This window comes from Carettochelys insculpta, chromosome 8, assembly GCF_033958435.1.
Source record: "Carettochelys insculpta isolate YL-2023 chromosome 8, ASM3395843v1, whole genome shotgun sequence".
In the NCBI taxonomy this organism is placed as follows: domain Eukaryota; kingdom Metazoa; phylum Chordata; order Testudines; family Carettochelyidae; genus Carettochelys; species Carettochelys insculpta.
Window position 1 is genome coordinate 61,123,023 of NC_134144.1, and position 16,035 is coordinate 61,139,057.

At 39.4% G+C, this 16,035-nt stretch overlaps 1 long non-coding RNA gene across 1 annotated transcript in view; it reads right to left on the bottom strand.

Moving 5' to 3' along the window:
* Window positions 1-3,013: 3,013 nt before the first annotated feature.
* LOC142016639 (uncharacterized) overlaps window positions 3,014-16,035 on the bottom strand; it is a 218,654-nt gene continuing 205,632 nt past the window's right edge. The window contains exons 3-5 of the long non-coding RNA XR_012646347.1: window positions 4,802-4,910; window positions 3,363-3,462; window positions 3,014-3,272 (exon numbers count right to left, since the gene is read on the bottom strand). This is a non-coding gene — a long non-coding RNA (uncharacterized LOC142016639). The remainder of the gene's footprint in view (window positions 3,273-3,362; window positions 3,463-4,801; window positions 4,911-16,035) is intronic.

Sequence of the window (16,035 nt, forward strand, 5' to 3'; positions counted from 1 at the left end):
AGGTGTCTGCTGGGAATGGAACATTGATAGCTTGTGACTTTTTTTTTTTTACATATGAGGCACAAATCACAAAATAGTTAAGGTCCCCAGGCATAATATAATAGCTATTAAAATCTGAACTTATTTATGGTGAAAAAGCAGCAAGCAAGCCTGAGAGCTTGAGCCACACAGTGGTCACCTGGGCCAGAGTGAGGGACAGAGGAAAAGACAGGCCTGGGGCTTGTCAGTGGTTCTAACCCAATCCAGAGGAAGGGGTCTGGGGAGCTCTAGGGTGTTGCCCCCTTGTCCCCTGCAGACCTCCTTCAGCGCTAACTTAACTGCTACAGTCTTTCCATGACCTTTCCAGTAAATGCATACCAAAGCAGTGCCCTAAAAGAGTGGCTCCTCTGTGTCTTAAATTGCCATGGCAACAAGGAACCATTAGCTACACCAAGAGATGGGCTTCAAGCAGCACTACATCCTTCAAAATTTCTGGCATTGGGTTCATCAACTAAGAGAGTGAGTGGTGTCATTTAAATCAAATCATAATTTGCATTTAAATATAATAGATAAAACTTAGAACAACAACAAAAAAAGAAAGTGCAAAATGTATTTTATAGATCTTGGCAACATTTGATTCGGCTATGCCTCACTTGCCTCAATTGAGGAATTGCCAGTGTACAACAACATGAGAATAAAAAAACCAGCCTAAGGGAAGATTATATAGGTGGAGTGCAAGCCAGCTGCTTGGAGGACGCAGGATGAGTGTAAAAGTGCACTTGTTCCTCCGGGTAGTACCAGCCCACAAGTATGTTATAAGAATGTACAAGTGAATTAGCAAAAGAGGGCACACGTGGAGAATAATGGGGGAGAAAATTGGTTTGGGTTGGGTCATTGAACTGAGGTCAGTTAAAAGCCTTCAATTTTTCCAAGTTATTGTAAAGAAGGTTTATATCCGGATTGTTGATGAGGGTGTGAATGGGTTTCAGAGCTTTTGTTTCTTAAAATAAACAGATCAGGGTTGGTTACTTTAGCAGGTTGGAAATTTTACTTTATTTTCCATTAACCTTTTTTGAGCAAAGCATATTTATTAGTGGAAGTTTTCAGGTTTTTGTTAAGAAAGGTAATAAAGGAAAAGAAATAAATCTTCAATACCATTTTTTAAAGTTTTAATTTTTCACGTGGAGGATATTGCAGTACTATTAGTTAAAATGGAATTTTTCATGAGAAAACTGCTTTTTTCATCCCCAAAAATTGCTGACACAAAATTTTGGTCAGTTTTGTTTATCACAATGAACACAAATATGAAAACAGGAACTATGTTCCTAAGTAATCATGTTCATCTACTCTTCATTCCTAATCCGAAGGTATAAACCTCTGATAATGACAACAATAAGCATCTCTTCAGGAGTGAACACTGATGCTGACAGACCTGGTGCTAGCTCATGCCAAGGCCCCCAGGCCTCACTGAACACTGACAAGTACAGAGCTGGAAGTCAGTCTGGCTCAGCTATGTGCTAGTATTGTTAAAATAGATATTAGAATTATAAGACTGCATGTAAGCTTTAGACTTTATTAACTGCTTATAGGTTGTGGTGCATGCATAATTAGTCTTTCTTATAATATCTGTATCCCATGTTATAAGGTGATATTTAAGTGTTTGCGCTAACAATAAAAATGCTTGCTAAAACTATAGACCCCCACAAGCATGAAAGCAACATTATCAAATGTGAAATACTTTTTTTTACCACAAGAGGGGTCATCTCTTCCCAACAAAAGGAGGGTTATAGAGCAACAATTCTATGCACAAGCTAGATTTAACCCTAAAGGATAGATAGCACTTGCCTATTACATGGTTAGTCATTACTTCTTGAAATCTAAGACAGTAGTTAATTTGTGTGTATGTTTAATGCTTTATCTTTGTAAAAAAAACACATTTCTTTTTACTAATTAATATGTTTTTAGTTAGTTTATTACAGGACCAGCTACAAACATTGTTTTTGTTGAGAGATCTAAGATACCACATACCTGGGGTAAGTGACTTGTCCTTTGGGATCAGGAGTAAACTGAATATTTATTTGATTTTTGGTGCAAGGACCACCAGCCACGAAGTCTGGTTTGCGCAGATGGCAGGATATACTGGAGTGCCCAAGGGGACTGTTTGTGACTCAATGATAATGTTGTTCTATTGCTTTAGGAGTTCACATTTGTTACTTGGTTGGTGAAATTTAATTTTAGAACATACATCTAGTTTGGGTTTTGTGCTGTGTTCCTTGATAGACTGCCCTGAGGTTGGCTCAGGAGCTGTTATAAGCCGTGTCTACATGTGCACGCTACTTCGAAGTAGCGGCACTAACTTCGAAATAGCGCCCGTCACGGCTACACGTGCTGGGTGCTATTTCGATGTTAACATCGACGTTAGGCGGCGAGACGTCGAAGCCGCTAACCCCATGAGGGGATGGGAATAGCGCCCTACTTCGACGTTCAACGTCGAAGTAGGGACCGTGTAGTCGTTGCGCGTCCCGCAACTTCGAAATAGCGGGGTCTGCCATGGTGGCCATCAGCTGAGGGGTTGAGAGACGCTCTTTCTCCAGCCCCTGCAGGGCTCTATGGTCACCGTGGGCAGCAGCCCTTAGCCCAGGGCTTCTGGCTGCTGCTGCTGCAGCTGGGGATCCATGCTGCATGCACAGTGTCTGCAACCAGTTGTCGGCTCTGTGGATCTTGTGTTGTTTAGTGCAACTGTGTCTGGGAGGGGCCCTTTAAGGGAGCGGCTTGCTGTTGAGTCCGCCTTGTGACCCTGTCTGCAGCTGTGCCTGGCACCCTTATTTCGATGTGTGCTACTTTGGCGTGTAGACGTTCCCTCGCAGCGCCTATTTCGATGTGGTGCTGCGCAACATCGATGTTCAACATCGACGTTGCCAGCCCTGGAGGACGTGTAGATGTTATTCATCGAAATAGTCTATTTCGATTTCGCCACATCGAAATAAGCTACTTCGATGTCTGCTTCACGTGTAGACGTAGCTATAGAGAGCTTGGCATGGTGGTTGATGGTTTTGAGCCTCGTTCATAAATTCACAGTTTTTAAGGCCAGATGGGACCAGTAGAACAGTACAGGCCATAGAATTTCACTTGATTATTATTGTATTAATCTCAATAACTTCTGGTTGACTTAAGAATACCATTCAGAAAGACATCCAGTCACACTTTGAAGACTTCATGGGATGGGGAATCCATCACTTCCCTTGATAGTTTGTTTGATGATTAATCACCAGTTGCCAAGATGTATCTACCACCTTACAGGCAGAGAAAGAATAGAAGGAACATATGAGCTGTTAGAACCAAACACCCGCAGGCCATCAAAGATCTCAGTCATAGAAAAATACCTTTCTCTATTGTTACATAAAAGATGTAAAATGTTGATGATCCCTTGTTGCAGGAGAGTATATAAGCTGTTCCCCTAAAGAATCGAGTGATAGCTGTTTTCTGTAAAAAGGGAGAGAGACACTGCATAATGTTCTTCCTTTGGTCTTACATCTCACTTAAAGGGGAGAAGAAATATCATAGCCATATGCATATGTGCTGGTTCCACTCCCCTTATATTACTCACATGAACTGATTTGCTTTAATTTTAGATTAAGCAGTCAGCAGCTGTCTTAGAAGAGCCTTAGATAGTCATTATCTCAGGAAAACAACTCAGAGGCTGTTCTCAATACCAGTCTAGAGAAGTCGTTTGACTACGGTTCTGTAAAATTTATGCCCCAGATTCTGGAGGACTTCACTTTAGGGCCTAGTTTTGGAGATCAGGATTGCATGAGACTGATTCTAGTACCTCTATTCACAGTGACTAACTCCTTTCTACACAAGCAGTGCTATGGATTTCTATGAGAACACTGCTGGTACAAGGTAAAATTCAAACTGAGTCAGGATCTCAGAATTTTACCATTAGGCTTGATTCCTATACCATATGCTTAAGGCCATAACTTTTTGAATGAAACTGTCACCCTTTGGTTCCATGCCACAGTCAATCCACATGGACAGAAAGCCTCACCTCTCTGCAGATTAATTTTTGGCTATGAATTCTTCACCTCAAAACACTATCCTTTGCACCAGAATCTTTGCAATCAGCCTGGAGAGCAGTTGGCTCTTTAATCAAGCTGCAAAATATCCTACTGGCAGTATAAATAAAAGAGATGCTACCTGGTGACTTTCAGATTTAAGTTCCCCTAGAGATATTTGGTACTTGGATGAGGAAGTACTCACAGTTGGACATCTTTCAAAACAGCATCCCCACCGCTTCGAAATACTAATTAGAACCTTCGTAAACAACAAGACCACTTGTCCTGTTGGTTGTGGGATAGGATTAATCTATTAACAAGGTATACTTCCCCACAAACGTGCCTGCTATGTACTTTTAAAGTGTTGCCAATTCTTTTTCCACTTAACACTAATGGGGAAGAAAAAAAGAAAAAATACAGATCATATGTATAAAACTTCCTCTGGAAAGGTAGAAAGCACCAAATATGTCCAAGAAAAATGCAACAAAATGAAGATTTATCATGTTGCTAATTCACAGAGGTGCTTTTGGGATGACAGCATTACGTTACATGCTTAGAATGAGGCACAATATGGTGTGCCATTGATGAATACCACTCCTCTCATCTGCTTGAGTGCTCTATTCACATGCTTAAAAATAGAACTAATCTTGCTGGCAAGAATGAAACTGGTCATCATAACAGCTGTATGAAAGTGGCACAAAACTAAGACTTTTTAAGTACTCCCCACATGATTAAACAATCAGCCTCAACAGATAATTTTGACTTACCCAAACTCACTAGCTGGATGATCTTATCGTAGCAACCCTCCTCATCTGTCCCCTCTGTGGTGTTTGTCATGTCACCTCATTGCATCAGACACAAAATTAGACTGAAGTTCTTTGGAGAAAGGATCATGAGAAGGAAGTTAGCAGAGACTAAGAACATAACAATACATTAAATAACACTGTACAGTTTACACCGGGGAGAATAACATTAGGAAGTCCAGGTTACTAAGGGGTCTAAAATGTCCATTAATATCTACATTCATTAACAACTTCAGTAATGCTGGATCAAAGACAAATATTTACTTATGTACCAGCGGCTACAGAGATGAGCTTTCATCTCTCTCTCGAGCCTCGTTCCATCATATGGAGAGACACATTTCAGCATCATCATAAAGATCTAGATATTTTATCTCTAGGTTTTATAACACTTGTGTCTAGATTCACTAGGAGCAAGGAGAACTATAAATTATACCTGCCTATTCCTGTGAGACACTATGCCTCTTAGGAGGATGCTGTTGTTCTTTCCTGTGGAGTCTAAGAGGCTGTTAACTTTGCAGCCAGAAAGAACATATTGAATCAGAATTGCATCCCACAGCTGGCTTGGTCATGCTATGTTCCCTTCCAGAGGTATCTAATTTTTGGTACAAAATCTCCAGCTTGGATGTCCACATTTTTAAAAGGATGCTGAATAATTATGACAGCTGGAGAAAATTCCTTACAGAGACACTGAATGAAATTAATCTGGTTAAGTTATCAAAAACAAGAGTGAGAATTATCTTGATTACATTGTCTAAGTACTTTCATAGGGTGAAAATACCAAGCACTATAGACCTCACTAATCTAATAAAGAAAGCCAATGCATGGAAGCTGAAGTCAGACAAATTTAAATTAGAAAATAACCTCAATTTAAAAGTGCAGTCAATTAACTACTGGAAATTCAAAAGGAAAGTAGCATGGAAAGTGGTGGTTTGTCCATCTTTTGCATCTTCAGGTCATGACTAGGTGTCTTTTTGGAAGATATGCTATAGCGGACACATTATGCTTTAACCAGACTTAAGTGATTGAGCTCAAACAGGGATAAACTGGGTGAAATTTAATGGATTATATTAGACAGGAGCTCAGACTAAATGATCTAATGACCCATTCTTGCCTTAAATTCTGTAAGTCTAAAAGTTCTGATCCCTTACCACTGCCTTGGCAGAGCCTGCAACTGAGTTTTGCCAATCTTTTCTCACTATGGAAGTTCTACCACTAATGCCTTTTGCCAGGAGTGAAACCATGTGAGAGTCTTACAAAATGATCATTGGTTAGCTGTAGGATTAAAGCTGAAGGGTGGCATTGGTATGGGCACTCCCAGCAAAGGAACTCACAACAAATTATGTCCTTGAATGAAAATGTGGCATGTGAATGAACAAATACACAACAGACATAAGACTGATCATGAGCTAGATTGTATTTTTGTGAATTAGAGCTCTGGGAGAAAAAGAGTTCATTGGGCCCCATCTTCTAGTCCCACTTCCACCCCACCACTGTGCATGTGCCTGGGACAACTGTAGCCCAGGAATTTATTCCTTAAACCACCCCAAAGGAATGAGGAGGCAATGAGTTGGTTCCCCAGTGACTGTACAGCTCCAAACCATCACCAAACATGGGACCAGTGTACTAAAAACAGAATCCAGCCCTTTAATATCGACCCTCAGTTGCACAGAATACACAGGAGGATCCTCTGTTTATTGTGTTTCAATGGCCAAAGCTAAAGAACCTGTCTATGGGCATTACCTGACACTCACTGACATCAATGGAAATGTTCTGTTTTTCAGTCTTCAGTCTGGGGCATGACTGGTATTCAGCTAGATACTTAAACATAAGGTCTGATTCTCAACAAGTGTAAGATGGTACAGCTTCATTTAAATCAGTGTCAAAGGAATTAAAAGTGAAATATTATACAGTAGTCCCTCGAGTTCTGTGACGGTTGGGTTCCCATGAACCCTCGCATAACTTGAATTTGGCAGGGGATGGCTTTTTTCCCTGGCTGAACACACATTCTGCAACTGGGGAAGCAGCAGGAGCACCTGGAGCTCCTTTTGAAAGGTAAGTCCTGGGGTTGTGGGGGGCAGTTGAGGAAGGTTAAGCCTGGTGGTGGGAGGGGATTATGGGGGCTAAGGCTGGGTGGGTTAGGGCTGCAAGGATGTTCAGCTGAGCCTTGGTCACACATGGGTGGGAGGGGTGAGCCTGAGCTGTGGGGTGAGGGCTGTTGAACCGGGGCAGGAGGTGTTGAACCGGGGCCATGTGAGGCTGGAGGGGGCAATGGTTTGAGCCAGGGCGAGTGGGGTTTTGAGTTGCACTTAACTCACATTAATGCAAGTTAAGCTCAAACTGAAATCATGTATTTTGAGGGGATTACTGTATATCGTATATGTGTGGGTGGGGGCAGAGAAAGAGAAGGATCATTTAATTTGTATTTACAAAGATTAGTACATTTTGTATCTGTCAGCCTTGGCAGTACCCCTTTAGGTCGGTCTGTTCAATATCAGTAGTTAACTATTGACTCGATCATAAAAATGGAAGAAAGCTCAACAGGCAGAACAGGAATGCAACTGGGGAAGCTGCAGTTAAATGAACATTTGCTTTAAGTTCCTTTAAGACAGAATGCAGTCAGGTAGATTCCTTTTATGATGATTTTCCTTCCAATTGAGTAATCAGTGCAAACTTACACATGCACATAACCATTCTTCCGCAGGTGATTTCTCCATCAGGACATTGATAATTCATGTAAGGCCCTTATGTGGGAAAACTGAAGTCGATGACTGTTTTCCCTTTGACCCAAAGGAAGCAAGATTAGTCTGCAAACCAAAATGACTCTTATCTTTTGGGGTTTCTCAGGATCATCTGTCAGTTGCTGCAGGATAAAAGTTGTTCCTTGATTTGTCTCAGTAGGCCAATCATATTTATTCAGTTACATAGATTTTTATTTCTGCAGATCTACAGTAAAAGAGGCCTCATCCTATGATCAGGTATAGAACATTAGCTCCTGATACCTGCCTATGCAATAAGCACAAAGTGTCTAAGTTAAATCTGCAAAAATGTCTAGCTTCAGACATTCAAGAACATAAGATTCCAATCCTACAAAGAGATCATGCTCTGTAATAGCTTGCCTTGTTTTCAATGTGACCACAAACAGTCCATAAAGTATGTATATATTCCTACTGAATGGGAGCCTGCATCTCTATTAAGGGTAAGACTAGATTCTGTCTTAATTTCTCTGCTTCACAAACACTCCTGAATAGCAACACTTTTTCTAACAGACCCTGGCTACTTTGCCACTTTTTGCCACACTAACAAGTGGCACTCAAATGCAATATCATGCCTTCTGTTTCTTCCCATTCCAGACCCTGTGGGGAAGCAATCTGATAAACAGTATGTACACATATCACGTTAGTCAACTAAAAAGAAAATTAATTTGCAAAAATCAATTCCACTTCTTTTCACAGGATGTTAATGATAGAATCATAATGTAATGACTTTTTCAAAGGGTAAACTTGCTGTTTAATTTGGCTGCATTTTTCGTAACCTGATTTAAATGAAGCAGAATCTGGAAAGTGCTATCCGTAATAATAAGGAGTTACTGCCTCTATATGGATGGGGCCTGAGCATTTTCCTTTTCTCTCTGATGAGATTTATCATTTCTGCTGAGAGTATCACTAACTGCAAGATGTCAATAGCTTAAGATCTCTCCTGTTAAGTTGCTATGCATTCAGCACACATTTAGAATTCAGAAGGCAGTAATTTCTCCTCCGGAGGGATACTGAAAATATGAAAATGTGTGGTTGCTAAATGTAATTGCAATGGGTGTATGGGAAAGAAGGGAAGAGAGAGTTTTTCACCTTTTGAGTGCTTCCTGAATTTATTATTTCAGTATGAAACTAACTTAATATCTAGTTTGCTAAGCACAAATGCTGCTGGTGGGCATCTACACGAAACAAACACCTGTGATAGTCTTTTTTCAGCTGGAGGGAAACTTTCCAAGACATTACAGTATGGTCATTTAGCAAATTAAGCTCTGCAAACTCAGGAAGCCTTTCGTATCAAGTTTTAACTCAGGTGGCTCCAATTTCATATTACCATGGATTTTCCATACAGATTCAAATTGTTTTCCTGCACATACAGCTGTTAGTGGCATATTAAAACTAGTCATTAGAATTCTAACTAGCATATCTGAAAAGTGTCACAGGGATAACTGTGTTAGTCTATATCTGCAAAAGCAACAACAAGTCCTGTGGCACCTTGTAGACTAACAGATTTATTGCAGCATAAGCTTTCATGGGCAAAGGCCCACTTCATCGGATGCATCTGATGAAGTGGGTCTTTGCCCACAAAAGCTTATGTGCCAATAAATCTGTTAGTTTGTAGCATACCTGAGACTCACTTCGATGGTGCCTCTGATGTATTATTGGATTACAACATCAGGTGAGAATTTGCTGGTTGATGTACACATAAAACTGTCATTGACGTCAATGAGAATTCCTGGGAAGGACAGAGTAGCAGATTCATGGGCTGTTCTTGGGTTCTGCAAGTGGACCATTTGCCTGAGTAACCCTTACACACCATGATGAAAGCCTCAGTGCAGGGACACAATGGAGGTGGACCAAGAAGTCTACAGAAATAATGCATTGGTGCTCTTGTACCCTGCTGAATAGATTTTTCACCCACCAGAATGCAAAGTATCTAAGCATGATTCTAACTTTAATCAAGATATATGCTTAAGTAAGTAGCTTCCTGTCTATAAGCCAGAAATCAGGCATTTATTTACGTATGTAATGTAGGCATTACTTTCACTTTCATGTAAGATAGCCATCACCAGCTGCAAGTTCTGGAATTGCTACTAAAGAATTATTTATATTCCTTTTTGTTCTGTTTTTCCAATTCACCATTGCCTATATGGTCACCTCTCTAATTCTGGAATACCTTTTACAATAAAGTGACTAATCATATTGTAGTAACACTGCAATTATAGTATAATTACACTGTGGTTATGCAATAACTAATTATTTTACAAAACTTTTTAACCCTTTTGTTTCTACTTCACATACATAACTTAGAATTCACATACACTGACTTGTATTTACAGTGCACCTACTTTCACCCATAGACTTTTTTTTCCAATAATTTGCTTTTTGTAGAAATTATAGCCTTCAAAAAAGAATAAATAACAAAATTATAATCACTGTGTTACAAAATCACATTTATATTTGGGCTCATCTACGCTAGGCTAGTAAAGGCCAGGGCCACAGCTGGGTGCAGGACTGGCAGATGGGATCCCCAGAGGCAGTGATGTGGGACTGGGGTATGGGGCTGGTGGCTGGGATCCTGTGCACAGTGTAGGGTTGCTGCAGCACCTCCTGCAGCCCTAGTGCCCATGCTTGTACAGATTACTCTTAAGACATGCATGTGTTCAGTACACCTTTCAGATGTCCAGACCATCGCCTTCTTCCATTTTCAGCAATAATTTGCATTCAGCTTTCTTAAGGGTGTAATATAGATGTAGATATAGCAGAGATGCAGCAAATAGAAAATAAACCCAACAGCTGATTTTTTTTTGTTCTTCTCTGGCAATGCATCTATTTGTTGCACAGACCAGCGTGTGCCAAAACTGGTTGCGATAAATAGTTCCCTTTTCATATGACAAAAATGTGAAAACAGGATTGTGTCTATGCAAATTTAATTTCATTTATATACTTTCGGGATTTGCACCTTCAGAGATCCTTTAGGCCAAAAGGAAAACACAAAGGCACCCCACCCTCAACCTCTGATACTTAAAAGATACACAAATCCTTATGACATGGCTAAAAATACCAAATGAATTCTCAACAGCCTTGCACCGTGGAATCACCTAAATATTGGATTATGCTGTATTTATTACAGGAAGTAATGTAGACCTCAGTTAAATAAGCTCCGTGTTCTTTTAAATAATTTCAGAATTCCCATTCGTGAGCAAGACCAGCATCTCCTGAGAGTTATAAAGTTCTAGCACATTAATCAAGGCTATTATAAATTCATTAAAATATTCCAATGCAGATGGTGATAGGTTTCCAAAATTTTAGCATGCACTATCAAAAATAATAGCCGAAACATCTAAAACTTTTGCAAAAAGAAATGACAAAAAAAAAACCAAAACAACACCAAACTACTAAAACAGTTGCATGGATACGAAGAAGCAGGTCTTTGCCCATGAAAGCTTATGCTCCAAAATATCTGTTAGTCTGTAAGGAGCCACAGGACTTCTTGTTGGTTTTGAAGATACAGACTAACTCGGCTACCCTCTAATACTAAAATAGTTGCTCTTTCTTTACACTGCATCATCAATAGTAGAAAATCTAGGAATTTGTCCATGGGCAATCTAATTAGCGAGGTTCCATAACATTAATTTTTAGGGAGATCACTGGAAAAAGAACATGGCCAAAAAGAAACAATTTTTATTTCCACTCACATATTGGGTGGGGGAAGGAGGACAAGAAGGGAAACTTGATAGTTCAGTTAATAGGACCTCTGACATTCTTAGATTCATTAGGTTGAATGTTCTTCCCTTTTTCTTAAGAGACCACCCAAGTCTGGCTCCCTTTTTAATGTTGAGCAGCATCTTATTGTGTAAGTTGTTCCATTGAAGCAATAGAACTAACTGTGGACTAATTAAGGCAAGTAAGGGTGTCAGAATCAGGCTCAGAATGTCTGGAGTTTTTATATCTGAAAATACCCTGCAATATGTCTCTGTTTTTTCAATGCATTCTATTGTATTTTTGTGAGGTTCACACAACCAATCAAATGTCACATAACATGTGAAGTTTCTTCTATTTGACCATGAGAGAGCTTAGTTGAGCTAAGAACCTCAGTTTCATAGGGTTAAAGAGTCCCTAAAGAACTGGATAAAATTCAACTACTTGAAAATTGTAAAGGTCGCCTGTCCAAAATAATAGATAATGTATTGTAGGAAGTAAATCTATGACAATCAGGGAAAGGTCTGCTAAATAACAAAATAAATCTTTTCTCACTCTACTTTTCATTTTTTTTTCTCTCCAGATCACACAATCAGTAGAATCAGAAATGCAACAGGCTGTAAAAGCAGTGAGATGTGATTATCATTTCTACAATGGTTGAAAGATTCTCTCTCAGTAGGGTATGATTGATTCAACTAGATATGTAGCAGGGTGTGGTTCAGAGACTCAGTAGCAATCCAGTGTTATAAAGATAAAAGAGTGTTTTTCCAAGCAGAAAATATATTTTTCTCCATATGCACTTGTTTGAAAAATACACCAAGCAGTCTGGCTTACTCTGCTGTTGGAAATGATGCTATGAGATACATTTTCAAACTTGTATGTGCTATATAAATGTGTAATCCATGGGAAAAGCACCTACATGTAAATTTATGTATAGCTTGCCATACACAGAAGTAAATATGCTAGCTCTTAAAAACTGCTGCAAATTATTTTTACTTTTTGTATATGCAGTATGCACAATTAGTTTCACAGCCTGCAATAATAGACAGAGAGAGGGCTAACTTTATAAAGCAGTTTGTTTTTGCATATATTTTCCCAAATTTTTAACAATATTTATATTCATGTTTACTTCCACACTGTTATTAGTTTATAAATATGTTCCAATGCTCTCACTGTTAAAACATACATCTTATCTCCAATCTGAATTTGTGTAGCTTCAACTTGTACAGTCTGATACACAAAAATCAAATGCTGTTTGAAAAGCTTCCTTTATGCTTCCACATTTTCCTGGTAAGTTAATTCTGGTGTTGGATTCAGAGCATCAATTCTTCATCGCTATGTCTACACTTAGTTTTATCACCAAAACCCAGGAAGCATCCACACTCCCAGGGCTTTCTGTCGATAGTACATTGACAGTATGCAGCACTTTTATCAACAGCATCCTGCCACTCCCCCATGATGCATACTGCCTCTGTCCACAGAAATCTGTTGACAAAAAACCAGTCTGGATATTCCAGGGAGCCTTCTGCTGACAGACAGGGCTTCCGGGTCACTGTGCAGCCCTGTCTGCTGTGCTTCCAGTTGGCCGTTTTGCCCATAGGGCAGCCGTGCAATCCAGCTGCTCTCTGTCTATAGAGTGGATCACTCTTTTGATCTGCTTTGCAGTCTGGCCACAAACCGTCAACAAAAGTGTTGTTGGAAGGTATCTTTCAACAGTAACTTCTGTTGACAGATCGCTTTAGTGTAAACATAGCCCATTTGTTCTGCAGGTGTCTGAAACAGCTGTAAAATGTTTCTGGTGACTCTCAGATCTGCTCACTCATAATATCATGAGATGTTCTTTGCCCTACTCAGATACAAAGAGCGTGTATTTAACATTTTAATTAAGCATTGCATAACAAGTGCCTGCTACATGCTATCACTTACCAAAGTCTTTTCTGATCTTTCCATTACAATGCAGAGCCCCACTTCCATAAATGGAGGGTGACCATCCATTGTTGCATCCGTGTCCTTACTTAAAAATTACAATTGTTCCAGACCAGCATTTGGGGCATTTAAATGGTTTATTTTGTCATTTATAATATAATAAAATACAATAAATCTCTAAACAGAAACATTTTTGAAATGAAAAATCAAAGCATTCCAGTCTCATCAGATTGATTTGGAATATTTGTCATGGCAGGCTTAATTTCAAATTTTTTGTACAAAATTTCAAAAGTTCAGCAAATTCTTCTGTTTGCCTTCAGGTAGCTCTCTCCAGCACAACCAAGTCCATCATCAGTATAATCTCTGATAGTGCTGGAGTCACTGCACCCACAAAAGCAATCCTCAGATTCACCCTTATTATGGAGATCATATCTACAGGGTGTCTTGTGCAAAATGACCTACCAAGATTCTCAGTCAACAAGCCCTTAAGATCTTCACCTTCCTCAAGAAAATCCATCAAAGGAACAAGAGCTGAGAATAGAGGAAGAAAAATTATGATAATCTTCCACAAATATGTCCCTTTCACTATCCTTGCCGGGTGATTTCATTGCCCTTCAGGATTTTGTGAAATACAGGTTCATTTGGAGCAAGTCCACAAACAAAAGCATTTCTTTGTGGATATCCTGCATACTCCCACTCAGGGCAAAGTAGTCTTGCCTCTCAACTGGGCTCTTGTTTCACCAGACCATTGCAGTTTGGTGGATTCTGGCTATAATCTCACCTACTTTCCAGAGGGCTCATAGAATGTGTCATGTCCTGGCCAAGGTATCAAGGCAGCTGTTCTCCCACCACACTCTAAACTCTTTTGTCTTTAGTGCCACCAAATGAGAGCAATGGGCATCATCACTTCAAATTAACACTCAGATGGAACATCCATAGGGACAATAACTTAAAGGAGATGATGGGGTTCTGCAAGTTGTTTTGCACCTATAGGGCTGTCTATCTTTCCCTTCTGCTTTGGAATCTGATTAGGGTCTGATGTTGAGAAAGAACTGGACCGACATGCAGCTTGAGCAGTCATAGGCTATAGGTATGGACATACAGAAGCTCCTAACAAAAATATCTCCAGGCAAGATTTCATGGGCACATGCAAATTCTAATATAAAGCACCTATGGCTATAAATGCTATTTACGAACTCTACTTACTAAACAAAGCAAGTGAACTCTGTTAATTTCTAGGATTTTTCCCCTGCTACTAAGATCATCATTCCCAAACTGGGTCATTGTTAAGATGTAGCTGTTGTAAGTAAACAAATGTAGGGTTTTTACTTTGCTGCCTGGTTAATTGGATGTCGTGGAGTAACAACACAGCGTCAATTATTAGATAAACTAAGGAACGAGGGATCTTTCTTGAGATATGTTGGAAAACCTAAAATGCAAAAGGGTAACATTAATTGACATGCAAATTATGCAGCCTAAAGTGGGAAAACCTATTCTTTCATTTTCTCTTGGAAGATATAATTTAGTCTACTGTAACCAGGCTTTCCAAGAGATAAATGTTTCAAAATGATTAATATCTCTGGCACAAAATTATAGTAGTAATTTGTGTAGAGAATGCTAAGAGTAACGCAATTCTGTTCAGAAGGGCTTTTTTCATAAAGGAGAAGGGTAGATTATGACATCTACTTAATCCTTTGCATATTTTAATGTGAAGAAGTATGTTCAAATTCCACACTTTGCTTTAGAATGAATACATTTGTGTCCCCAGGTTAGTAAATCCTAAAGGTGATGATATAAGTGGAAAAAGTGACATTTTTATATGGGATGAAATTTTAAAACTCTGTCAAAGGGAGCAGATTCTGAGTTCTTAAAATTTTCTTTTTCCCCAAGAATGCTTCAAAGTTGGTGGAAGTCTAGAGAAAAGGCTCTGAGAGGTCCGCATTTTGAGGGAAAACTCGAAACTCATACTCATGCTCAGATAATGGAAAGAGGACATTGTACATAATATTTTATTGAATACATGATGACTAAACAAAACAAATGTCATCTGAAAGGCACAAACAGTTTAAAGCACAGCTACTGAAGAGTGTTTCGTCTACGTCTGGAAATATGGCCTTAGCCTTTAGCTTTTCTGTTGTAATCAGCAAATGGATTATTGCATCAGACATTGAAGACTGATTGGCTATGATAGATGCAGTCTTCTCTGAGTTTATGAGGTGCAGTACATATTTGTGAAAGAGAAAGGAGATGCTCTCTGCAGAAGACTTATGAACAGTAATACATTATAAGGTAATGGGACTACAGAATTTTTCTTTCAAATCACTGTTTTTCCTTAATGCTTAATTATACAAATATAAATTCAAAAGATGGTGCACACACACACACACACACACACACACACAAAGTAAAAATAAACCTGCACAATCCAGATTCCCTGTGCAGAGAGATATATCCATTTATATGTCTTTGTTTCAATACATTGGCTGCATGGAAAGCATTGTCTTCAGACAGACAGTGGTGGTTTGGGAAACAGCATTCTCCCAGTATTGAAAAGGATGTGGATGCATTGGAGTGGGTTCAGTGGAGGACAATGAAAATGATTAAGGGGCTGGAGCACATGACTTATGAGGAGAGGCAGAGCGATTTGGTCTTATTTAGTTTGCAGAAGAGAAAACTGAGGGGTGATTTGATATTAGCTTTAAAGTTCCTGAAAGGGGACCCTGAAGAGGATGGAGACAGACTTTTCTCCATGGTGACAGAGGCAGAACAAGGATCAATGATCTGAAGTTACAGAGGGAGATGTGTAGGATGGATATTAGG